This window comes from Syngnathus scovelli, chromosome 7 (genome assembly GCF_024217435.2).
Source record: "Syngnathus scovelli strain Florida chromosome 7, RoL_Ssco_1.2, whole genome shotgun sequence".
NCBI lineage: Eukaryota > Metazoa > Chordata > Actinopteri > Syngnathiformes > Syngnathidae > Syngnathus > Syngnathus scovelli.
Genome location: NC_090853.1, coordinates 17,084,792 through 17,110,925, shown reverse-complemented (window position 1 = coordinate 17,110,925; position 26,134 = coordinate 17,084,792). Strand labels below are relative to the sequence as shown.

Here is a 26,134-nt window from a genome sequence, read left to right as displayed (position 1 = left end):
ATGATATTGTATGTTCTGAAACACGATTGGATGCGGAATTCTATGAAGCAAGTCTAAATAGTAAATATGAAATATTTCAAACATATTCAGAAATGATACACATCATGATTTCACTTTCTCAAACAAATTAAATTTATTTCCAAGCCCTCCTCCCTAATTCTTCTCATAACCCTTAAGACTCCATGTGGAAAGGGGAATAAAAGATGGAGAGCCGAGAGACTTCAGAAATTACAACAAAAGGGTGTGACAGGGAAAACTTTGTTTATCTGACAGTGTACAGAAATAGCATAGGGTAAACACAAGCTTTCATGGGAATTTCCTCAAGGAGTTATGTATGCTACTATTACTATAATCACAGCTAAGACTTCATGGTGTACCCATTTTCTCTTCATAGGATAACCAACATAGCATTATTCATTGATAAACATGTTATCTCAACACACACTGAGGTGAGGTGTTGTCTTTCATGGTCTCTACCAGTTTTATTTGTTTGCATCAACTAAATTACACAGCTGTGAAAGGAAACAAATCTAGAAATTTATTGAAACAGACAAAAGTAACAAATAAACTTTAACAAATAAATTAAACGTGAAAAATCTAATAAGACTGAATGCGTGTGTGCGCTTCCATCCTTTCATTATCTGTACCGATAGTTCACACAGGGGATGCAGGCTGCAGTAGCCTATCCCAGCAGTCATCTTGCAGCAGGCGGGGGGAGACTCTGAACTAGTTGCCACCCAATCGTAGGGCACACACACTCTGAACTGGTTGCCACCCAATCGTAGGGCACACATCCGCAAATGCACCCACACCTATGGGCAATTTGGAGTGCTCAATCGGCCTAACAAAGCAAGATTTTGGGATATAGGAGTTCTCAGGGGAAACCTACACAGGCACGGGGAAACTGCAAACTCCACACAGGGAGGGCCGGACGTGAATCGAACCGACGTCCCTGAACCGTGAGGCGGACGTGCTAACCAGTGCCCCACTGTGCTGTCCTGGAAGATTTGCAATTGAATTTAATTTGTTCACCTGAAAAGGACAGCCTAAGGAGCTGTAACAACTACAAAGTGCCTCTAAAATTCATATGCACATTCCTCCGTATGTCCACTTCTTTTCCTTTCGGCTTTTCGCCTCAGGGGTCGCCACAGCAAACCATCTGTTTCCATGGTATGGAATTAACAGACATCATGAGAAATTTTGGGAAATGTTTACGCCGGATGCCCTTCCTGATGCAACCCTCTGCATTTACCCGGGCTTGGGACCGGCGCAGGAAAGACACTGGCTTGTGCCCCCCTATGGCTGCATTCTCCTTATGTCCACTTAAAGCTGTAAAATTAATTTGAAATCCGGTCAGAATAACACTTTTGATTTTGTGGAAATGATAAAAGGTTTTGCGCATGGGCGCTAACAGTAAATCCAAAAAATAGTAAGTAAATCCAATGTATAGTGCAGAACGTGTTCATATTAGGATAGTAGGATGAAATGAACAAGAGTGGGACCACGCGTTTGAATTTTGGTGGCAATTATTCACCATTTCAGATACTAGGTGATGACAGAATGTGAAAAATTAAGCCAGGAAACAATACACATTACAATTCTTGCCTCCCTCTTTTTATGTAGAAAGGCTGAGGTAAAAGAAAAAAAAAACAGGAAGCCGCATATCATGGAAAATATACTTTTTTTGCTTTTAAAATCATTTTCTTCTCTGCCAATCTGCCAATCCTGATCCCTCAACAGTGTGGAAAGGCCTGCAGAGCATCACGGGCTTCAAGAACCCAAGGCCTGCAAATCAGCTAAATAGGTTTTACTGCACGTTTGAATGGTCCACACACACAGCAGCAATATCAACATACACACCTACCCCCACAACCCCCCTGTTCACACCTCCATCGTCGTTATCACCTACTCTCTCTCTTTCAGAAGCCGTGCCCCCACTCCAGATCCGCGAGGAGGAGGTGTGTCAGATGTTCCAAAGACAAAAGGTCAGAAAGGCACCGGGCCCTCTGTGCTGAACAACTGGCACCCACCTTTGCACGGATCTTCAACCGTTCCCTGGAGCTATGTGAGATGTCCTCGTGCTTCAAAAGCTCCATCATTGTACATCGGCCAAGAAGCCCACCATCACAGGTTTGAATGATTATAGACCTGTTGCCCTGACATCTGTGGTCATGAAATCCTTTGAGAAGCTAGTGTTGAGCCACCTGAAGGATATCACAGGCCCCCTGCTCGACCCCCTGCAGTTTGCCTACCGGGCAAAATGGTCGGTGGATGATGCGGTCAACATGGGACTGCACTACATCCTGCACCACCTAGACACCCCAGGGACGTACACCAGGATCCTGTTTGCGGACTTCAGCTTGGCGTTCAACATCATCGCTCCCGACATCCTCCACCAGAAGCTCATCCAGCTCGCGGTGCCTGCCTCCACCTGTCAGTGGATCACCAGCTTCCTGACCAGCATGTGAGGCTGGGGCCCATCACATCCGACACCCGGACCACCAGCACCGGCACCCCCCAGGGGTGCGTCCTCTCCCCACTGCTCTTCTCTCTCTACACTAACGATTGCTCCTCAGGCGACTCTTCTGTGAAGCTCCTGAAGTATGCGGACGACACCAGTCTCATTGGACTGATCCGGGACGGTGACGAGACTGCATATAGACAGGAGGTGGAGCGGCTGGTCCACTGGTGCAGCCAAAACCACCTGGAGCTGAACTGTGGAGATGACAGTGGACTTCAGGAGAGACCCTTCACCACTTCCACCCCTCACTATCCTCAGTAATGCCATTCCCTCCACAGACACCTTCAAATTCCTGGGATCCACAATCTCTCGGGACCTGAAATGGACCGGCCACATAGACTCTGTCTGGAAGAAGGCCCAGGAGAGGCTGTACTTTCTGAGACAGCTCAGGAAGTTCAACCTGCCACAGGAGCTGCTGAAGACCTTCTACACTGCCATCATCCAGTCTATCCTCTGCACCTCCATCACTGTCTGATTTGGATCGGCCACCAAACAAGACAAGCACAGATTGCAACAGACAATCAGGATTGCGGAACAGATAATTGGGATCAACCTCCCATCTATCCAAGACTTGTACCTGTCCAGGACCAGGAAACGTGCAAGCAACATCTCTACAGACCCTTCTCACCCAGGTCACAGTCTGTTCGAACTGCTCCCCTCCAGACGGCGTTACAGAGCGCTGTACGCCAAAACCAGCAGACACAGACACAACTTCTTTTCCTAGGCTGTCGCTCTGATGAACTCACACCACTCATAGCGTCTCAGGAACATCACTGGGCAATTATATCCTGTTCTCGCCACTTAAATGTTGTTAGTCACCTGAAGGTTGTTTGTCACTTAAATGTTGTACAGAGGCTGAGATCAACCAGAGTCAAATTCCTTGTTTGACATGCACAAACTTGGCCAATAAAGCTGATTCTGATTCTGATTCTTCTTGAGTCTCCAGGAGTGTAGATTACCAGAGCAACTGAAATAAACAAGGGGAGCACATTTGCAGTAGATATAATAGATACCCCTGAATAAGTAAATAAACAATAAACAAATTATACTAACATGTCAATATAACAAAAGAAATGATAGCAGACTTCATGTTAAACATGAGAAACCCAGATCAATTTGACCGTGAACGTAGCCTGTCCCCCATGTCGAGTTAAAATCTCTCACGGCATGGGGGAGAAACGATCCCCTCATCCTTTCCGTGGAGCAAGGGTGCCAACAGCCTGAAGCTATTACTCCGCTCGGAGACGGTGCTGTACAGTGGGTGGACAGGGTTGTCCTTGATGGACAGCAGCCTGGCCAACACCCGTTGTTCTGCCACAGATGTCAGATTAGGCAGCTCCGCGCCCACAACAGAATGCGCCTTCCTCACTAGTTTGTCTCGGCGAGGCATCTCTCTTCTTGATGTCCCCCCCCCCCAACATGCCACCGCAAAGAAGAGGGCACTTGCCACAACAGGTTGATAAAATATCCGCAGCATCACATTGCAGACGTTGAAGGATGCCAACCGCCTGAGGAGGTACAGCTGTCCTTTTTTGCACAAAGCGTCCACGTGAGCAGATCAGTTGACTTTGTCGTCCATCAAAACTCCAATATATTTACAGGTCTGCACCACCTCTGTTAGGTTCAGAATCAGCAAAAGGATCAGCAGACAAAAACCAGTGAGGCCGAACATTGAGTCTTTTCTCTCGAGGAGTGCATCCAGACTTACAGCAATCCAAAATACACTAAAGGTCCGTTAACACTCCTCGCTCTTTTTATTTAGGAATGCCCTACCCACAATGTGAGACTAGCCCCTGAGGTGGGGGGAAGCGTGGGCTTTGTCTCATGAGAAAAGAAACGAGATTCTATAAACAAAAGAAGTCGTAGACAAGATGTCATGAGAATCGAAAAGAGTGCAAGGACAAAACGCCATGTGCAGACATCAACAAAATAGTTTGAGCTATCAACAGCTTTCTTGGATTCCCAGAGATGTAGAAGGTCAGGAAGCTCCAGACAGCATCGTATGACTTGTTGTGTTCTGGTGGACGTCTGCAAGGCGAAACAGCAAGCATTCTGTGCAATAATTTTATTAATAAGTACTCATTAGGGAACGCATGATAACATATATATACAATTTATCTAACAATTCCCCCCTGTTTATCATAAGTTCCCGGAGACCAACACATCACCCATATGGCCACTTCAAAAAGATTTTCAGCCAAGGGATCACACTTCGCAAGAACTAACTTACACTCGGGAGGAAACTGAGTCATACTCGGCAAAACTAGGATCAGGAAACAAACCGGACAGGTTTACCACAATAGAGTCGCCGACCGGGTCGTCACTAGAGAAGGAACCCGCGTCGATCGAAAGGTCATCCCTTTGGAGCAACGGGAAAGTCTCAGCTGGTGGAGAGATAGCAGTTGTAATTAGCCTGTTAATTAGGGATCGGAGACAAGGAATGCAACAACATCCACACAAGGTCAAAATGGCAGAGAAAACGGCAATGGAGACCAGGGCAGAGGAAACCAGGGTGCGGTACTTTCCGAACACGTTCAACCAGTCGGTCCAAACCTCTGTGTTCACCCCACCGTGTTCCTTCATCTTCCCGTTCAAGGTCCGCAGGCCCTCAAGGGCCTGGGACAGGCTTCCGCCGGCTGCAGTATTATTTGGAATAAACGTGCAACATTGCTCACCGAACATGGCGTAGACACCGCCCTCTTTTGAGAGTAGCATGTCAAGGGCCATTCGATTCTGGAAAGCCATGAGGGAAGTAGCGGCCAGTTGGGAGTGGACCGCCTTGAAACCCGCCTCGGACCAGTTTCCAAGCCTCTGCACGTTGTAATGGACGTAGTTAATCCTGTCAACATTTTTGTTAATAGTACACCACCAACACAGGGCAGATTCAAAACCAGCTGCTATCTGATTCACCAGCTTATACTCATCCGGTACTCCTCTAGGAACACCAATGGCGTCTATGCCATTCGGCGTTTCGTTTCGTTCTCGGCCAGAATACGGGCACTACGGACTTGAGATGTTAGATCATAAGAGGACATCGGTATCAAATGAACAGGTAGCAATAGGGTTACCAAAGCGCAAATTCCGGAGCTGTTTAAAGGCAACCTATCATAAAGTTTGTTACTATTACACCAAAACCAAATATCACTACGAGCAATGGGCAAAAAAGGGGCAGCGACATTGGCCATGGACCCACACCATAGAGGAGGTAGGGCGCCGAGCTTCTCACCGGTACCAGGTAATCTAATACATGTAAAATTACCCTTAGCTACATCGGACGAAAAAAGGGGTTTATATTTTGTCATAGAGGCAACAGGGTAAACCTTATCCCATTTAAAACAATCATGAGTGGGTGAAATGGATGAGTTTAACATTAAAACAACAGCACACTTAGGAACTATATTTGCAGGTATGATTTTCAAAAAGAGGTCTTGGACCCATGCATGCAATGCAACTGGTGTTAGCCATCTTCGCGGCCTGCTCAGCCATAAGAAGCCAGTTGTTGGTTTGACCGCTTATCCCTGTGGAGGCTACAAAATAGCTGTCTACATCAGTGAGGAGCATACTTGTGATTTTTGCTCCTGCTGACAGGGTGTAATTATTTGTAACGGGACGGTCTGCGACCGACATTGTTTTATTAATGCAAATAGCAATAGGAAAGTGAGGATCGATACCAGAGGACCAAGCCCACAGCTGAAAACCCCAACAAGAAGTGTTAAACAAGGTGGCATTTGGAGGAAGAATTTGACCATCAGTGAGTGTAAGAGACAAAAGGAGGCTTTTGCCCTGATTTTTCAAAGTCACTCGTTTAGCAAAGAACACAGCCTCTTCACTGGAACCAGAGAGCGGGGTGACCATTTCGAAACCTTTCAAACTCTTCATAGGTAAAATAATAGAAGAAGATGTATTAGGAGCCACAGTAAACATTAATGACTTATTGTAAGTCCAAGACAAAAGCCATGGTACGCAAGTTGGAACGCAGACGGTTCCTGGAATACAAACAACCTGATCAAAAGGGGATTTAGTGTCGCGCTTATGTCTAGCAATTTTTCCCCCATGAGCCATATCAATTAGAATTAGCGTTGATAGCTGCCTGAGAGAAGAATGTTCGAGGCTCATGGTACTCTATCCATACAAATAAAATAACCCCCGAAAAAAATATAATGGTAACACAAACCAGCAAAAGCAACCAAAAGTACATGGTAGACTTTGCGCAGGCTACAGCCCGATTAAAGCACTCACCAAATGACTCTCTAATGCTCATATTTTGGATCTCCTCAGAGTCAACACCCTGAGCTTCGGGTTGGTGTCTTTGAAATTGGCTTCTGCTAGCTTTCGTGTCAACCCTGGATCTTGGCACCAGGATCAGGCACTATTACCAGACTTTGCTCACCTTCCGTACTTAGGTTGGGTCTGCAGAGATCACCTTTTTACAATGAGATAAATGAATCCACGTGTTGCGTTCGGCTATTTTCAAAGCATTAGGTGTCGTGAGTAGTACCAAAAAGGGACCTTCCCACTTGGGTGAATGCCAATTCTTCCTCTTGATACTCTTGATCAAAACCCAGTCTCCCGGTACCACTTTGGGGTCTTCCTGCGGAGAAATGGGTTCATCATCAGTGTTATTGGTTAGATTCTTTTGACGTTCCAACATTTTTCTCATGTAATCAGCTAACGTGGCTTCCTCGGGGATCTCCCATGTGTTCTTGAACTGAGGAAGCCTGTAAGGCCTTCCAAACATAGTTTCATAGGGAGTTAACCCTGTTGTACTTGTAATATTTATGTACATTTTGACCAGGTCTAAGCACTGAGTCCATGGTCGTTTGGTTTCTTCCATACATTTCTTTAATCTGTTTTTTATAGTCGCGTTAGATCTCTCAACAACTGATTGTGGACGATAGGAACAATGGTTCTTTAGATTTATGTGGAACATTCTCCCAATGTGATCTGATTTACAAAATGTGGACCATTGTCGCTGTAAATTTTTCTGGAATACCGTATCTTGGAATGATGTCTTTGCATAAGGCCTTTGCCACCGTGAGTGCATCAGCATGTTTGGTAGGAAATGTTTCTACCCATTTAGAAAATGCGTCTATTATGACCAAACAATATTCTTTCCCTTCACATTTATGTACGTAATTGGATATAATCCATATGTATTGTCTGAAACGGATACAACGGAGTCGGGAATTTCCCTCTGAGGTCTTAAATTGCCTTGTGGGTTATGTTTAGCACAGATCAAACACGCTCTGCAAAATTGTTGTGAAAAAGCTGCAAAGCCGTATGTTGTATAAATAGCCTCAACTTGTTTCACCATACCCCCCGTCGAGACATGGGTGACCCCATGACTCGAAATAGCAGCCCATTTGAACAAGTTACGAGGCAAGACAGGTTTGCCCAAAGGTCACACAAAAAGACCAACAGTGTTTTTAGTTGCACCCCGTTTTTCCCAAGAGAGCCGTTCCTGGGAGGGGCTCTGAGACTGCATGTCAAGCAACACATCAGGGGAGATGTGTGACATCGAATCATGAGCTGTGAGAGACGAGAGGACATGGAGCAGGCCTTCTGCAGCGGCCTTCGCGGATTTGTCAGCAAAAGCATTACCGAGAGAAACAGGATCAGAGCACGCAGCGTGAGCAGCACATTTGCAAACCGCTATCTTTAAAGATAGCTGGACAGCGTCCAAAAGTTGAGTCAGTAATGTGGAATGGGTGACGGGCTTCCCTGCAGAACTTATCATGCCACGGTTGCTCCACTGCTGAGCAAACACGTGCACTGTAGCAAAAGCATACTGACTATCAGTCCAGATAGTGACGGATTTGTTTGCAAACAATTTGCAGGCCCCAGTCAAAGCAATGAGCTCAGCGGCCTGTGCAGACATATTGGATGGCAGTTTAGCAGCCTCCAAAACCACGTCGGCAGTAACAATGGCATACCCAGTAAGGGTCACACCAGATTCATTTTTCTTAGAAGACCCATCAACAGAAACCACATGACCATCTGGCAGAGGCGTATCTTCCAAATCAGGCCGAGCCTTTGCAATTTGTTGGGCAGCATCGACACAATCATGGAATTCGCCGTCGTCAGGAAGGGGAATGAGAGTGGGAGGATTGAGTGTCTCGCATCTTTCAACGGTCAGGTGCGGCTGAGACAGCAACGTAGCCATGCAGGAAAGATGACGTGCAGGCGACAGATCACTCACTCACTCACTCACTCACTCACTCACTCACTCACTCACTCACTCACTCACTCACTCACTCACTCACTCACTCACTCACTCACTCACTCAATCAATCAATCAATCAATCAATCAATCAACCACACAGGTGTTAACTAATTCGCAATTGCATTGCAAGCAATTTAAACTCTAATGGAATATGTGGATGTCCATATCCGTTTCATCAAATTCCAATCCAACTTTACTTTCGTATAAAGCACAGGTGTCAAATTGTGCTTCATATTCATGTGCCATTACTCGAATTGCAAATTATCTTCACTTTTAGTAATATGTTAAATTTTAAATATTGGACCAGTTTGTACTTGTCCGATTTGAAAGCGAGGTACTCGTCAGCTTGTTCTGCAGCTCCCACAATATGAGGCGCTCACACATCTACTCGGGTATGACAGTCATACCGGCCCTCCAAAAGAAGCCATGACTAAACCGCGGCCCGCGAACAAATGAGTTTGACACCCCTGGCACAAGGGCCTTCTCATTGATCAATCACGTATCTTAAATCATGCTTTTCCTCCTTTGAAGCGACTATGTACTTCAAACCCAAACGGCACCATTTTATAGGGAAAAAAATTGTCGAATTTATTCGTTGTCGACATAATACTGGTCGCAAATTTGCATGTAGAGCATTTTTGAGTTGTTGATCATAGACATCAGTTGAACACTCTTTCTGGTCTGTGTCTAAAGTCTTCAAACAACTTATCTTGTTTTTGTTTAGTCCGGCCAATGTCTGTGTAATTTGCTCTACGTTGAAATTTTATTTTTATCCTGCAAGAGTTGGTCAATTTGTATTTGTAATGGCACCCCGTTATATTCCAATGGACGGCCCTGGAGATCAAAAGGACTCCAGGTGCCTTTAACGCTTGCCCAATGTTTGGTTAAGGATGCCATGAAAACCTGTTGTACTTCATCACCTCTCAAATTATAGGAAGCAATGAGTTGTTTAATTTGGGGTACAAAGACGGAAAGGATGGTTCGCTTTGCCGTGCCACAACATCTGTCTCTGTAATTTGATCATTTTTCTCATTTTCATTCATCACATTCTCAGCTGCGGGTCTTAGCGAGCTCGCGCTGACACTGTGTCATCATCTTCCTGTCTGTGCAACAGCAAGTTCTTTTTTATCTTTTCTTCGTCCTCCTTATCTTTCAATTCTCCTCTCATCTGGGAAAATGAGAATATAATTTTGCTTTTTAATTTTTAATTTTAAGTCTTGCAAAATTGCTATATCCTTACTGCACCGAGATAAACTGTTAAATATATCTTTAAAAATAAACAAACAAAAACAATCTATGCTCCTGCAGAGACTCTTCAAAATGGGACCCAAATGTCAAATCAACCCTCCTCCTTCACTCTCACATTTCTTTTTTTTAGAACAGTCTACTTAGCTAGACACTGTCATATCATACTAAATAATAGCCTGGAAATTAAATATAATGTTGTTGCTGTGGTCCCTCAAAACATGTGACTAGAATTTGGACAATTACTAACCCCCATCAATCGACAAATTATCTCCTCACTAAAGTCCCAGCCTGTTAACCTATCTGCATCAAGAAGACATTTGCAATGCAGGGGATAAGAGAATAACAAGGAACACCTTAACAATAAACAAAATAAACCCAAACCACAATAAAAACCAAATAAACTAGGCCCATGACCTATGTAGACCAACAACGTGCAGAGAGGGGGTCAGTACTCCAAATATTTCCCCATTAAAATTTAAGCCTTTTTGTGTAGAGCACCATTGATTTCTAATCATTGACCTAATTTTATCCTTAATTCAATCCCAGTCACGAATGCCCACTACTTAATACTTTACTTGGTGTCCTTTTGATAAAAAGTGCCCCCCTTGCAATGTTGTTTTTAACTCTAAGTGATTCAAATCTTTGACTTGTCCTTACATGTGTCCTTGTATAGTCTTATGTCATAATCAATCAATAATTCCTCCTAAATTTAAAATCTGCAATCATAATTTAATTTTATCCAATTCTACAATGTATGTTCTCTCTTACTCTCACATTTTTATGAGGGCTGGGCACTCTCCTCGTTGGACGAGTTTCTGACCACAACCCTCAGATTATTCTATCATTTCTAATTTTTACATTTAACAATGCAAATCTGATAAACCATTGTCTAGCACACCGCTTTCGTGCACCAATTTAACGCAATTCCATCCTTTATAACGAACTGATACACAAAGACAAACATACACAGAAACAAACACACGGGCCCACAACATAGACATGACAATCTTCCCAGCTGATAACAAGGGTGGGGGGAGCAACTGAAGTGCGGAGAGCCTCGCCACCGCCACGTCGCATAATGCAACCCCCTCTGTCCAAAATATGCATTTGTCAAGATATTTTACATTTTCGGGGTCAACTTCTTCCATCAATTTCCAATCTTTGCATTTTAATTCATGTCGGGGCAGCGGCTTTTGCTTGCTATTTGCTGTCCCCATGGTTTATTTGTTTAGTTTACGGAGTTGGCAATTTGAATGGCACCTACAGTGTCCTAAAGCCAACTTTATTCACCGGACAGTGGTAAAATATTCAATGAGTGGTAAGTCTCCTTTCCTCTGCTTTTACACAAAACCACTGTTTACATAAAGGGGAGCTCAAATGAGATCACTCTCAGTCAAACCATACACACACACACAATGCGCATCCTTATCGTCTCACAGGCAAGCAGGGGAGCCCGCCCTTCCGTGGATTTTAACAAACTCTAAACTCTTTAACCTTCCTATTGTGTAAGAAAAACTTATTTTTGCCTTTTTCTTAAAGTAGATATAAAACCTATCTTTTCATGGATAAAGAAGCCAAACCAGCTAAACAAGAGTTAAGAAAAAACACCCCAGATGGCAGCAGAAAGCTAACACATTAGGAAGGTTAACTAGGAGGCCCCACGACACCTCAGCGGAATTTAACTGCTCCAAATTACCTGTACTTCTTTAGAAAACAGAGGAGTCCGCCCTCCCATGGAATTTAACTGACTAAGTCAGGGGACTCCATCATCCCAGCGGAATTTAACTGTTTCTAATTGCACTTGATAGGGTCTAGAATTGTCAAGGTTTTAAGTGACCTCTTGTCACTGCACTTTCATTACTTTCAACAGAATCAAGATTCGTACTCACAGTCTGCTGGGCCTTCTCCTCGGATGATCTCGTCAACCACCCCGGCGTCCAACCGACTGATCGAGACAGCCCCGTGAAAAGGGTTTCTCTATCTATATGCCTTGGCCAAGGACTTTTCCTGCGTCAAAAAGTCGGCCGGAACCCCGAAATAGGTCTATTGAGATCCGGGACGAGCCCCCAAAAATATGTTAGGTTCAAAATCAGCAAAAGGATCAGCAGACAAAACCAGTGAGGCAGAATGTTGAGTCTTTTCTCGCGAGGAGTGTATTTCGGGACTGCTGTAAGTCTGATTGCACTCCTCGCGAGAAAAGACTCAACATTCTGCCTCACTGGTTTTGTCTGCTGATCCTTTTGCTGATTTTGAACCTAACAACCTCCACTCAGACTCCATTGATGGTCACAGGCTCCGGACGAGGCCTGGGCGTCCTGTAGTCCACCACCAATTTCCCAGATTTGGCGGTATTTAGGTGCAGCTGGTTGGAGTCACACCAAGTGGTGAAGCGCCGGACCAGGCTTCTGTACTCCTCCTGTACTCCTCCTCCCGTCCATCCCTAATACAGCCAGCAGTGTCATCTGCACACCTCTGCTCATAGCAGGATTTAGAGTTGTACAGGAAGTCAGAGGTGTAGAGGGTGAATCGGAAGGGAGAGAGCACCGTTCCCTGCGGTCCTCTCACGCTGTTCTTCACCGTGCCTGACCTACAGCCTTCCATGCGCGCATACGAAGCTCTGCCGGTCAGGTCCATGAGCCATGCCCTCAGGTATGAGCCCATGCCCATCACCAACATTTTGTCTCTCAGGACCATAGGCTGAATGGTGTTAAAGGCACTAGAGAAATCCAGGAAAGTAACCCTCACAGCCCCTTTTCCCTTGTCCAGGTGAGAGAGAGAGAACGATGCAGCATTCTCCACCCTCACCTTTTCCTGATACGCGAATTATAGAGCAGGGATTGTCAAGTGGTGGTCCGTGGCGGTACTGCAGGTGGTCTACGAAATTGGAATTGGAAAATAATCTTTTTTTAAAGTGAAATTTGTTTTTTTAAACTTCAGCAGACGAGAAGAGACCCCGTCTGGACCCGCAGCCTTTCCGGGACGAAGTCTCCTCAGCTGTCCACGTGCACGTTTTCTAAAGTCAGCATGACAATGAGCTAAGACCCGATAAAGCATTTTGAGATGCCAAATAAGACGATGAGGTCTGAAAGTATTTTAAACATTTTATAATATTATCACTAAACAGTTTGTTAACAGTCAGCATAACTATTTTGGAGATTAAATATAGCCCAAAAATGTGTAAATTACGTGTTTGATGGGAAATCTGATGGGAGGGGAGAACAACGCCATAGTGACAGCGAAGGTGATCACTTCATGACTGAGACACCCCGGGATGGGGAGCCGAGACAGAAAGGCCATCGTGTGAGTAACAGATGCCCAAGGATGTTGATGAGACCTCAACTGACATACCTTTAGAGTTGCAACATTGGCAGGCTACTATATAAGTGTGTGGACAGCAAGAATAGAACACCGGCTTTTTTACTCTGCCCGTATGCGGGCATGAGCTTCGGTCCAACGCTGTACACTTTCCTGAAACGAGAGAATCAATTTAGGCATAGACAATCTGTATAAATTTATGCCGCGAAGTGTGACTGACGCACTCCCCATTGAGGAAATCGAACAATAAGTATATCCAGGTAACTGTTAGAGATTTGCTCACTCCAACTTATTTTGCAAGAACCACAAGGTAGACAAGCAAGTTCTTTTAGACACCTGCAGGTGGAGAGTCCATTCGTCGCTGTGCGTGCAGCGATGTTCGAATAGCGCTCTGGACTCTCCTTCCTGCAAGAGAATATTTATTAAGATAAACAGAGTGGGGGTATGAGTGGGCTGAATAGAAAGCCCTTGTCCTCTAGTCTAAACATCTCAGGGGATGTTTTACGATCTTGTGATAAGGAGGACAAGGTAAGGTATTTATTACCTGTTGCATTCCAACATAATCCTATGATAAAGATAACCTGGAAAACCCTAACATCTCCCTCCTGTTTTATCATATGATTATGCTACCCCAAACAACAAAGACAAGTAAGAAAAAAACACATATATATGTATAATGAAGAACGAAGAATAGGAAAAATAAAAACAACAAACAATGATAGCAACACTTTCCAGTGAAGATGAGGCATTACCTTAATACCCCAGATCAAACTTATTGTGTAAGCGAAAAACCTGCTGGCCAGATGTTATTAGCAGGAAAATTCTTACACGGTCCCTTTGCCTTAAGGCGACCAGAATGCTATCAATAAAAACAAAAAGAAAAACAAAGAAACAGTACATCATTGTATCCATCACTTGCGAAGCATTTTCGATGGTCAAATCATCAAGTTTCTGTAAAACATGCTCAACAGAACAGCATCTACGCAATCCATGTTTCATTATCGTCATCACATCCGTCATCTCTAAGAAGTTGTATATGAACTTGGGCTACAGTAGAGGACACAAACTTCGACACAGCAGACTTCAAACATGGGATAACGCAGGACGTAAACAAGCACAACACCACCAGCACAACAAGCACAGGAGACAGCAATTTCAAAAGCAGTTGCCACCAGTTGCCAGAGAATAGCCACGAAAAGAAATCAAACTGATGTGGGACCTTGTCATTAGACATGGCCTGCTGTAAGTTCTTCAGTGAATTCATGGCGTCGTTGATGTGGGTGTCATTTTCTCCTGGTATGTATTTGCAACAGGAAGTCCCAATGATGTGGCACACACCACCTTGTGCTGCCGTCAACAAGTCCAAAACCATCCTGTTTTGCAAGACCATCAGTCTAATAGCCTGAATCTCTCTATTTTGTTCATCGTTGATTTGCAGTGAGAGATTCACAAATGATTGAAAACGATAGTTCAGTGTCTCGATGAAGAGCGATAGTTTCCCAACCCCAATCTGAGGAAAGAGCGCAAGGACAACTTTGTCTCCGACGGACCATATTTTATGGTCGTCTGGAACGTTTGCACACCAGACAGGGTCATGAGGGTCGAAGGTTGCAACTGCCCTGCGTCGACGTCCAGAAGAGTTGTGTGCTTCTGTCAGCTGATGATGTCGTATCCTGTAGGTGTGGTCTGTCACCCACACTGGTGCACACACTCCTGTCCAGTTGGCGGGCAGCATCGGATAAACCTGAAATGGCTCTCTTATCTTGACACTCATCAGTGATGTCCAAAGCTCCCATCCAGTTTCCTCCTGTCGAGCAGTCGTCGTTAATGCAGACGTGGGTCACGTTACCGTGGATGTAACGTGTAATTCACTCCAGCTGGTCTCTCTGTGTAGGCCACTTGTGGTATTGTTCATCCTCTAACAGTCACATTGAGATTTGCCCAGAATAGCTGATCACAGGCACTGTCTGCAAGTCCAGGGCGGTAAGGGTCAGCATCTTTGACTGTGACAGCACGGTGTTGATATCCAACTCCTGGATGCCGTGTCCCTGTAAAACAATGCTCTAGACTTTCCTGCTACGTTTCACACAATAATAATGATGAGTAAATCATCAGATACCTCTCGTGCATACACTCCAACAAACGTTAAGTAGATGTGAGATAACTTGCATGAAGTCTACTTAACTAAACATTGAGTAAATATGGGATAACTTAAAAACTGTCCCGGTCAACAACAATTCGTAAATAGAAACTACAAGGCATAATAGATAAAGAACTTCTCTTTAGCTAGACAAAGAACAAAGGTGTTCTGTTCATAAATAGTGAGGGCCTCTCACAGATAAGACAAGGAAGGGAGTATAAGAACTCCCTAAAACCTGGCAGATGTGTTGGCCTTGAGCGAAGGTATGAGACCTCCGGTTCAGGCCGGCCAACGCTTCTACAAAACTAATTATCCTGACATTTCCCCACTGTTTATCACATATTTGCTGAAATTCACACATCACCGTAAACAACCCCTTTTCTCGACTCTCAGTCGTCGGATCACATTCATGAGGACAAATATGTTTACACCAAAGGATAAACGTTGCGATGTCATTATTCAGAATCCCATGGATCTGGGAAAAGTCTGGTAACACAGATGCAGGAATTTTGCCATCAACATCATCATGTTGCCGCTCAGACATTAGGTATATCTGAGCAATCTCGTCCTCCATGGGCAATATTACTGTAGTGGCGAGACAATTAAACAGAGCACGAAGACACAATATGCAACATCCATACAAGGTGAGCATAGGAGCAACACTGGAACTGATGGTAAAATTGAGGACACAATGGCGTTATACTTCCCAAAAGCATTCATCCACTTGTAGTGCTCTTTCATCCTCGTTTTGAGGGATCGCAGGCCTGCAATCCGTCAGGCTCCCATCAGGGGCGGTGTTGTTGGGGATGAAGGTGCAGCATTGTTCTCCAAACATTGCGCAGACGCCTCCTTTCTCAGACAAAAACATATCATGAGCATTGTGGTTCTGGATCGACATTAGGGAAGGCGTGGCTAGCTGTTTATGCACTGCCTCGAGCCCCGCTTGTGTCCGTTTGCCCAATTTCTGCATGTTGTAATGGATGTAATTTATCCTGTCTACGTTCTTGTTCATCGTTCACCGGCAGCAAATGGAGGACTCCCATCCCGCTGCAATTTGGTCATTTAATTCTTATTAATCAGGAACTCCTCTAGGGACTCCAATTGCATCAATTTCGGTCAAATCATCGTCGCCTCTCAAATTTAAAGATTTTGGTTTTTACCAGCTTTTTTCCCAGATCTTGGCATGTTGATGTATATACAATTTCGCTTGACTACATTCTCTGAAAGCAATGGCTTCTTTTTTTTCTTTTTTCTCTCAATGGATATTATATAGACTGCTCTGTCACACACTTCACAATCCAGTAGACGTGACAGATTTCACATAATCTTTGGTCAATGGCAACGGTACAACATAAATAATCGGTCGCAAATCCATACATATGACATATTCAATTTTTTTTTTTTCTTTGCAGCTTGTTTTGCCATAAGCAATCAATTGTTTCTTTTTTCAGTTACTCGTATAGTTAGTTACCTGAAACAAATTATCCACATTCATTCTAGATATTCATCCCATTCTTTATCATCTACAGAGGTTGTTGACAAAGTACACGTATAAACATCATACTTTCATGGCAGTCCAGATCCGACACAGCAGATCATCCTGCAAAGGTCAAATTGATCTTTTAAATTGGAGGCATTCAGTGTTTTTGTTTTTGTTGAAACAAGCTCTACAAAAAAAGAATTGTTTTGTTTTGAAACTGTTTTGAATATGAATCAAATCCATATCTTGTATAAAGCTGACTGACCTGCCCCACTATCCCTCCTCTTGAGCCATGTGACACGCACCATGGCTCAATATTGCTCACCATTTGCATAGGTTCTTTGGTGGGGTAGGTCATTTATAGATGCCATTCTCTAATCTTGCCCCTTTTTTTTTTTTTTCCCATAATTGAATTTCACTCTATGGACTTTGTCGCTGCACATCTTTAAAAATGTTTCAGTGATTTAATCTGCTTCTTGTGTGTATAAAATTTGAAGTGTCTTTTGCGCTGCAGCTTTGTGGTTCTGTCTGCAAGCTTGTTACCTGTTGACACCTTATGAGTCTCGTGTGTGTGTGTGTACTGCACACGTGCACATAGCTACTTCTCGTGGCAATTGGACTGTTTTGACAACTAGCTTAGCAAGTAAATGGATGCCCTGCCCGAATGGGGAGTGACTCAGCTAGCAAATGATTAGACATTTTCACTTTCTTGTAGTTTCTTTAGTTACTTTTCAATCGTTTTCTCATTGTTTATCACAAGAATCTTAGAAATTTGAATACGAATCAAAACGTATGTTTTATTTTACTCAATTGTATGATTTAGAGAATCAATATGTAGTAAAGTGTTGTATTACTACATATGATTTCATCATCTTTTAATTTGACTTTCTTTCCAAAACGCTTCTTAATTTCTCAGTTCACACATCTTCTACATGTGTTACTGGTTCTCCAGTTTTTTCTCTAGTTAACTATCAATCCAAAAGCTACGTTTTCTTTTTAGCATTCAACCTGCTCAAAATCACTCTTTCATCAAAGTCGCTCTACTAATTTTCTATAGTAGTCGCCAACGACTTCAACCATTCAACCTTTCATTCAGGCAATCATTCATCAATGCTTATCATATGCATCTCACACAGTCTCCAAAAAGGAGTCATACTATCACATTGGTCCCAATTCATCCAAGCTCACCACACAACATTCATATATCATTTTCAACTGAGGTTTCCTGGTAGAACAATCCACCAATTCAAAAATGACTTAACTAAAACAAACAACTGGCAAATTAATCTGAATTTTTTCTTTGTTTTTAAATTTGAAGAACTCAATCTCTCAGATTTAGCTTGCATTTAGAATTTTGCATAATCTTATAACACAACCAATCAATTATTCCTATTAAATGTAGCATTGCAAAATCTTAAATTCACAATTTAGCTTCTCCCAATTCCTGAAAGCATGTTCTGTTGTTTTGTTAACTCCGAATTTCTCATGAGGGCTTGACACTAACATGCACTAGTGTGGATTAGTTTCTGCTCGCAAACAGATTTCTCTCTTTTTCTTTCATTTTTATCTGTCAAAATTGTTTCTGTTCTGCAGTGTAAATTGAATAGACAACAGTCTAACAAATTTCTTTATACTAAAAGTTTAGCCAATCTTCATCAACTTAACACATACGCACACACATGCACAGCTCTCGCGTGCGGAAGGTAGGTCTCAGCAACAATGATTCGTCACAGGCTGGCCATTTCCTGTGGTCGATCATGAGCTGGTCCCTCCCATGCACACGAGGACAGCACATTCTAATTTTATTTATTTATCTTCTAGAAGCAAGTTGCATTTCTTTACCACTTGATTTGCATATTTTAACTTCAGTGTAACACAATTTGATCCCTATTCATTTGTAATTGGGCCTACAAACAGCATTGTCATACTTCTTGTGTGGACAGGGGCTCTAACAATCTAAAACGATTTTTGATAACCTGACAATGACATGTTTTGCTGTCATATGGGAGAGGTTTCAGATCTTTTAAATTTCGATGCATGATTTGCATAGGACCGGAAACTCCTCTTGCCCCTTGCTTGAGCTGCGGCCTTGCACCTGCTCACAGGGGCCTTATTGTCTCCTGGTCTGACAAACACTTGTGACCGCATCAGTTTTCATCTTTCTAGCTTTTGTCTCTTGAATTCATTCTCATCCCTTTGTGAAGATTTCAACCACACTCTAGCACTTTTACCACTTCTTCCACATTTCAAATTTCCTTGTACTCCATACATTTTCTTCCACTTCAGCATCTATTGCATAGAAAAGAAAGAAAGAAAGAAATCTACTTGCCATGAACTTCTCGTTTTAAAGAAGAGCAGAGCAAGAGATTTACCGTTCTTATTTCCCATCTTAATTTTAGTAGTTTAAGGTTTTACAATTATTTTTTCAATTTTTTTTTCTTTGAGGATCCTCAATGCAGGTTTAAATTGACCTTTCGACAGATTACTAGCCTGTTTTATTGCCGTGGATAAACGCTAGAACTGCTTTTTAGTCAATTTATCCTACCAGTCACACACTTAATCACACAAACTCCAACGCTTTTTTAGGCCTATCCAGGGATGGGTGTAAAACCCTCCCAAACAGCTTTGGAAAAACGGACAAAAGAAAAAAATCTACGCCCTTCTTCAATTAAGAAAAAGAAGCTCTGTTTTTATTAGCCCGTTTCTTCCACTGGGACTTGAACCCAAGCTGTTCTTTGGCTTGGAAAAACATACAAAGAAAAATCTACGCCCTTCTTTGATTAACAAAAAAGAAGCTCTGTGTTTCTTAGCACGTTCCTTCCACTGGGACTCTAACGCAAGCCAGATCCCTCAGCTCGGAAGAACAGACAAAGAAGAGTCTACGCACCTCTTCGATGAACAAAAAAGAAGCTCTGCTTTTCTTAGCCTGTTCATTCCACTGGGACTTGAACCCAAGCTGGCTCTCGTGCACCTCTACATTTTACGCGTTACACAACAACACAATCACACAACTTCAGGCCTTTAACTTATTTGTCCCCTGGTTCGTTGCACTGCCGGGTCCCGTCAATCCACCTCTGTCAGACGAAGGCAGACCTAAGATGCTGGCCCAGCGAAGAATTCTCTTCCCAGGACTTTCTCCTCCAGGTCCTCTTAATGGACGCTGGCTTGTCGACAATGCAGCACGTCCTTCTTCGTCAGACAGATAGCGGGTATGAGGGATCCCGGGTTTCGGCACCAAAATGTTAGAGATTTGCTCACTCCAACTTATTTTGCAAGAACCACAAGGTAGACAAGCAAGTTCTTTTAGACACCTGCAGGTGGAGAGTCCATTCGTCGCTGTGCATGCAGCGATGTTCGAATAGCACTCTGGACTCTCTTTCCTGCAAGAGAATATTTATTAAGAGAAACAGAGTGGGGGTATGAGTGGGCTGAATAGAAAGCCCTTGTCCTCTAGTCTAAACATCTCAGGGGATGTTTTGCGATCTTGTAATAAGGAGGACAAGGTAAGGTATTTATTACCTGTTGCATTCCAACATAATCCTATGATAAAGATAACCTGGAAAACCCTAACAGTAACCAACATTGTTAAGCACAAATTAATATTCCACATGCATGTATTCTAAAATGACACTATCAGTAAACATCGTGTCTCAGCCTGCTTGTTTTAGAAGGTCAGAATGACCTAGACGTTAACATCCGATAAAGAAGTCTGAGATGTGCTGAAGGAAGAGGAGGTCTGAAAGTATTTTGAACATTTGATAAAACTATCAGTAAACATTTCTCACAGTCAGCATAACTTTCTGGAGACTGAATATAGGCCAAGACTGTGGGAGAGGCCGCTGGAGTTACGTGTGTGGAGGAAATCTGACGATGGGGAGGATAACTCCATGGTGACAGAGAAGTCGTCGCCTTGGTGACTGAGACACCCAAGGATGGGTAAGCCCAGATGCCCAGATGGCTGGAGCATAGCTGCATGTTAAAAGAAAGGCCAGAAGGGGGGCGCCGAAGGATGTTGATAAGGAAGCATCAACCCACATACTCAGTATAATTCTAGCTTTGTCAACCAGATATATAAACATGAGGACTGCAGAAGTTAGATACCGCCTATGTGACTCTGCCCGTCCACGGTTGTGAGCTTTGTGTGTCATAGAAAATGGTCCAGCGCTGCACAACCTTCCTAAACCCAGAGGGCCACAAGAAGAATCTGAGAAAATATAAGCCACCTCTTTACACATGTTTTTTTCTGTGTGAATACCTTCCATAAACAGAAGAAAAACAAACATGCATTAAGTAAGTTGGGCATAGACTCTATTTATTACTGTGCACTACCCTAAACAACCACGTCAGACTTTATTCCCAACACTGTGAATGCCTATCTTGTGCCCTTAGTTGTTGTTACAGTGTATGTCTCGCCTCCTAGTTTACTAAGTTATTGGAGTTTAGTTAATTTAACTTTGCCACTGTCCACTTTATTGTAAATGTCAATTAGTATTAATTAGGTAGTTAATGTTAGGATATGTCTTGTCAGAATGGATGGATGGATGGATGGATGGATGGATGGATGGATGGATGGATGGATGGATAGATAGATAGATAGATAGATAGATAGATAGATAGATAGATAGATAGATAGATAGATAGATAGATAGATAGATAGATAGATAGATAGATAGATAGATAGATAGATAGATAGATAGATAGATAGATAGATAGATAGATAGATAGATACTTTATTGATCCTGGGGAAACTCAGGAATCAGCAGTTACATATAGAAACACACACACAGATATATAAACAGATAGACAATAAAGCTTGATATTACTAAATAACAAAAAGATCAATAATAAATAACAAATACATAAATAAATTGATTAAAAATCATTAGATAAACAATAAATAGTGTCACGATGTGTCCGATTTTATGCTGTCATCACCTTTGTATTTCTGGAACATGTGAAGAATTGACAATGAAACTGACTGGGCTATTTATTCACAAATGAAGAAAAACTAATAGAAAATTAGAAAAAATACTATTTCGTGAAATTTTAAGGAATAATGTTATATTGGGATGTATTATAGGTCTGTCAATCATCGGTCTTTGTGTATTTGGAAAACTATTAATGTCGTTCACAATGGTTACACTGTTAGACTACAAGATAAATATTGTTCTGTGCCCAAAAAACAATTGAAGGATGACAGAATATATCGCACATGCGGCAAGGCGGACAATAATTCTGACATGCCATACTTTTGTCATTGTGAAGCGTCCCAGATGCCAGCCGACCAATCATTGAATGTCACAATTTAGTTAGACTTGATTTATTTACTAGCTAATTTTGTGAATCATTTACCCATCCAAATTATGTCAAATGTAGAAGAGATTCCCTAAATAGACACACAGATGCAAATAGCCTGTATAGGTCTATCCTTTTTCAGTGCAAAAAAATATATATTCCGCCAAAGCAGTGGTCACGGAGTTGCTTCTTGGTTATAATGGTGGTCCCTTGGACAAAACCAGTTGAGAACCCCTGTCTTATGACACATAATATTTCACAACTGTAAACAACTTTGTCTTCTTCTCTTCTCTATTTTTGGCAAGACAGCCCAGTATCCAGTGTCCATTAAGAACCTCTCTCTCCAGAGTTCATATTTAAGAGTATTTTATCAACTCCTTGTGGCTTGTGGGAGAAAAATGTTGGTTCTTAATGAGGTGAAATATTTACTTTTTTCCAAAACCCAAAAGCAAATGTGTCACAACTCGTCCCCGGTTGCTTTACTATGTCTATATGTTACCATGGTTTCTGTTCGCATCGACCCTCCCCTCCTGTGTTACCTCAATCAATGTAATCACAGTCACCTGCCTCTTGTTACCTGTCTTGTATTTAAGTCCTGTCTGCCCCTCACTCCCGTCGGATCGTTGATGTCTTCTTGTTTCTTGGTTCCTGTTTTTCTGTTCTGTCTGTTAGCCAACCCTGTCGGTCAGTCCCGTTGTTTTGTTAGGAAATTATGTTAGTTTGCCGGTTCTGTTGGTCTTGTTCCCCTCATCCTCCCTTCCAACTACCTTTTCCGTTAATAAACCCTGGTCCAAGCTGCATTTGGTCGCCCTGCTCCATTCCGATCCTGACAAAATGATCCGGAAGGAGGAAGCAGTATTCAAGGAAAGCACAGGAACAAATGGTCTCACATTGCTCATCTCATCTGAGGCTCATTTTATAGAATCCAATGCTACAAGGATTTTATAGTGGCACTTGACCCTTTTATGTGATCATGTCTGGTATTTAGTCAGTGTTAAAACAACATACTGGCTGACATAGTGTGCTACTGCATGAGGCCATGTGAATGACTCAGAGCAACCCATCACATACTACAAATATGTTCAAAAACTGTCAAAACCTTCATGAATTTTAACAAAGTAAATTCTCCATCACTTATTCCCACTTTCCTTGTTTTTTCCTCTACTTACTATTCATAGTAGAACATTACTGATCTGCTTTTTGTTTTGGCTAGTTTTAATCATATATAAACAAATTATTCACATTTCTTTGGGATATGTGATGCTGTCCTTTAAGTGTTCTAATAGGGTTTTTTTTTGGCAACGCTGTTGGTATCATGGATGTTTGGGAAAAAACATCACTGCCACCAATTACTTCGAGACATGGGGAGTCCATCTTGAGTTTCTGAGTTTTTGCAATCTTATTATTATCCACTGAACTGTGTGACAACATTGACCAGAAGAGACCTTAAACATACACTGTTAGACTTTGCTGCTGTCTAACATATTATTTTGGGACTATGTGAGAACGCATTTAAATTTAGCACTGAAAGAGAGAGTAGACATAATAATCAAATCTCTTGTCACCAGAGTCCCAGTGCTTTCCCAATTTCAAGATGGCGGCGCGTGCACACGCAGCGGCCACTCTCTGTCCCGTCAGTACGGTGATTTGTTCGTCTAATGAGTGTTCGTCCGACAGTCTTATGTGTTCGTCTCGTCGTGCTATATTGTGCTACAAGTACAGCAGGCAGGTTCTGCTCGAAATCGGCAGAAGTGGGTTTTGTGGCGTTCTGGACTTTGAAGCGGCAACATTAAAGGTGCTCGGACTGCTACGTCCTGTAACGTCGCCGACCTAGCCCGCTATTCCTCCCCCGGTTGGGAGCCGTCGGAAACGGTGTGCGAGGAGGCAGAAGAGGGGCAAGCGCGGAGGCGTCCGGGCCAGGCTGGCGGCCAACCCAGCGTGCCCGGCGGTGCCCTCCATTCTTCTGGCGAATGTTCTTCCTGCTGAGGTCTACGAACCGGACGGTGCGGAACTGCTGTGTGCTCGTGTTCACCGAGACCTGGTTGACTGACAACATTCCGGACTCTGCCGTGCATCTGGAACGGCTAGCGTGCTATCGGGCGGACCGTGCCATTGTACGAGGGGGAAAGTTGCGAGGAGGTGGAATATGTGTCTACATCCGAGAAGAATGGTGCCGGGACTCTGTGGTGGTATGTAAGCACTGCTCGCCACTTGCGGAGTTTGTGCTCATCAAGTGCCGTCCTTTTTACCTGCTGAGGGAATTTACCGCGATTCTGCTAGTCGCGGTATACATCCCGCCTTCCAACATCGAAGGCGACAGGATCGCGGTGCTTGGTGAACTGTACCAGGCTGTCAGTGAACAGCAGACAGCGCACCCTGACGGTTTCACCATCTTCGCTGGAGACTTTAATCATGCCAACCTGAAGTCTGTTTTCCCGAGGCTTCACCAGCATGTTACTTTTCCGACACGTGGAGACAGCTTCCTGGACCTAGTCTACTCTGCGCATAAGGGACCTTTCAAAGCCACCCCCCTCCCCCATCTTGGGTTTTCTGACCATCTCACCGTTTTGCTTTTACCCGCATACAGACAATTGGTAAAGGCATCCAGGCCGGTTCGGAGGCGGGTTCGGGTGTGGCCTGAGGGTGCCTCCGATGCACTTCGTGACTGCTTCGACACCACTGACTGGGACTTGTTTAAGCAGGCAGCCACCTACAACGATCGGACGGACATAGAGGAGTATACTGACTCTGTTTCCTCTTACATCACGAAGTGCATCGATGATGTGACTTGCTCAAAATCCGTTGTCACTCGCGCAAACTGGAAGCCGTGGCTGACAGGGGCTGTCCTCAGACTGCTGAGGGCCAGGGACAAGGCGAGGGCCGACCTTTCCGAGGCATCAAAGAAGCGAAAAAGGCGTTTTCGTGCAAGGTCTCCACCCACTTCAAGGACAGCAAGGAGGCACGTAGCCTTTGGCAGGGCATTCAGACCATCACGGACTACAAGCCCGCGCCGAGGAGCTGTGAGGGCGACGTCCGTCGGCAGAGAGGCGCAGGGGCTGCTCGTGTGGGGAGGGAGTGGTCTTCAGCGGGCAAGTGCTGTTCTGGGCGTCGAAGCGAGCAAAGAAGCGGTTTAGATCGTTCAGCAGTGAGGAGGGTGCTTGCTGCTATTGACACCCGTAAGGCGGCGGGCCCTGACAACATCCCGGGTCGAGCGCTGAAGGACTGCGCCTGGCAGCTGTCGGGTGTCTTCACGGATATCTTTAACGTTTCCCTGCAGCAGGCCATCGTCCCCTCGTGTTTCAAGGCTGCTACCATCGTTCCGGGGCCGAAGAAACCTGCACCGTCCTGCTTCAATGACTACCGCCCCGTGGCACTGACGCCCATCATCATGAAGTGCTTTGAGCGGCTTGTCATGGAGCACATCAAATCCGTTCTCCCCCCCACCATTGACCCTTTCCAGTTTGCGTACCGTGCCAAACGGTCCTCTGAGGATGCCATCTGCTCTGCCCTCCACTCGGCCCTCACCCACCTGGAGAGAAAGGACTCATATGTGAGGTTGCTGTTTGCGGACTTCAGCTCTGCCTTCAACACCATTGTGCCGAAGCGACTCATCTGCAAACTCGACGAGCTGGGCCTCAGTACCTCCCTCTGCTACTGGACTTCCTCTGTCAGAGGCCTCAGGTGGTGCGTGTTGGCGACAAAATCTCAGCCAGCATCACGCTGAGCACGGGGGCCCCCGAGGGCTGCGTGCTCAGTCCATTGCTCTTCACCCTGCTGACGCATGACTGCACTGCGACCTACAGCGACAACCGCATAGTGAAGTTTGCTGACGACACGACTCTGGTGGGTCTCATCACGAAGGGCGACGAGACTCGGTACAGGTCGGAAGTTGACCTTCTGACCACGTGGTGC

The 26,134-nt window shown here is 44.0% G+C and overlaps 1 long non-coding RNA gene across 1 annotated transcript in view; it reads right to left on the bottom strand.

Moving 5' to 3' along the window:
* LOC137840482 (uncharacterized) overlaps nucleotides 1-25,868 on the bottom strand; it is a 115,609-nt gene extending 89,741 nt beyond the window's left edge. Inside the window, exon 1 of the long non-coding RNA XR_011087159.1 lies at nucleotides 25,558-25,868. This is a non-coding gene — a long non-coding RNA (uncharacterized lncRNA). The remainder of the gene's footprint in view (nucleotides 1-25,557) is intronic.
* Nucleotides 25,869-26,134: the final 266 nt, after the last annotated feature.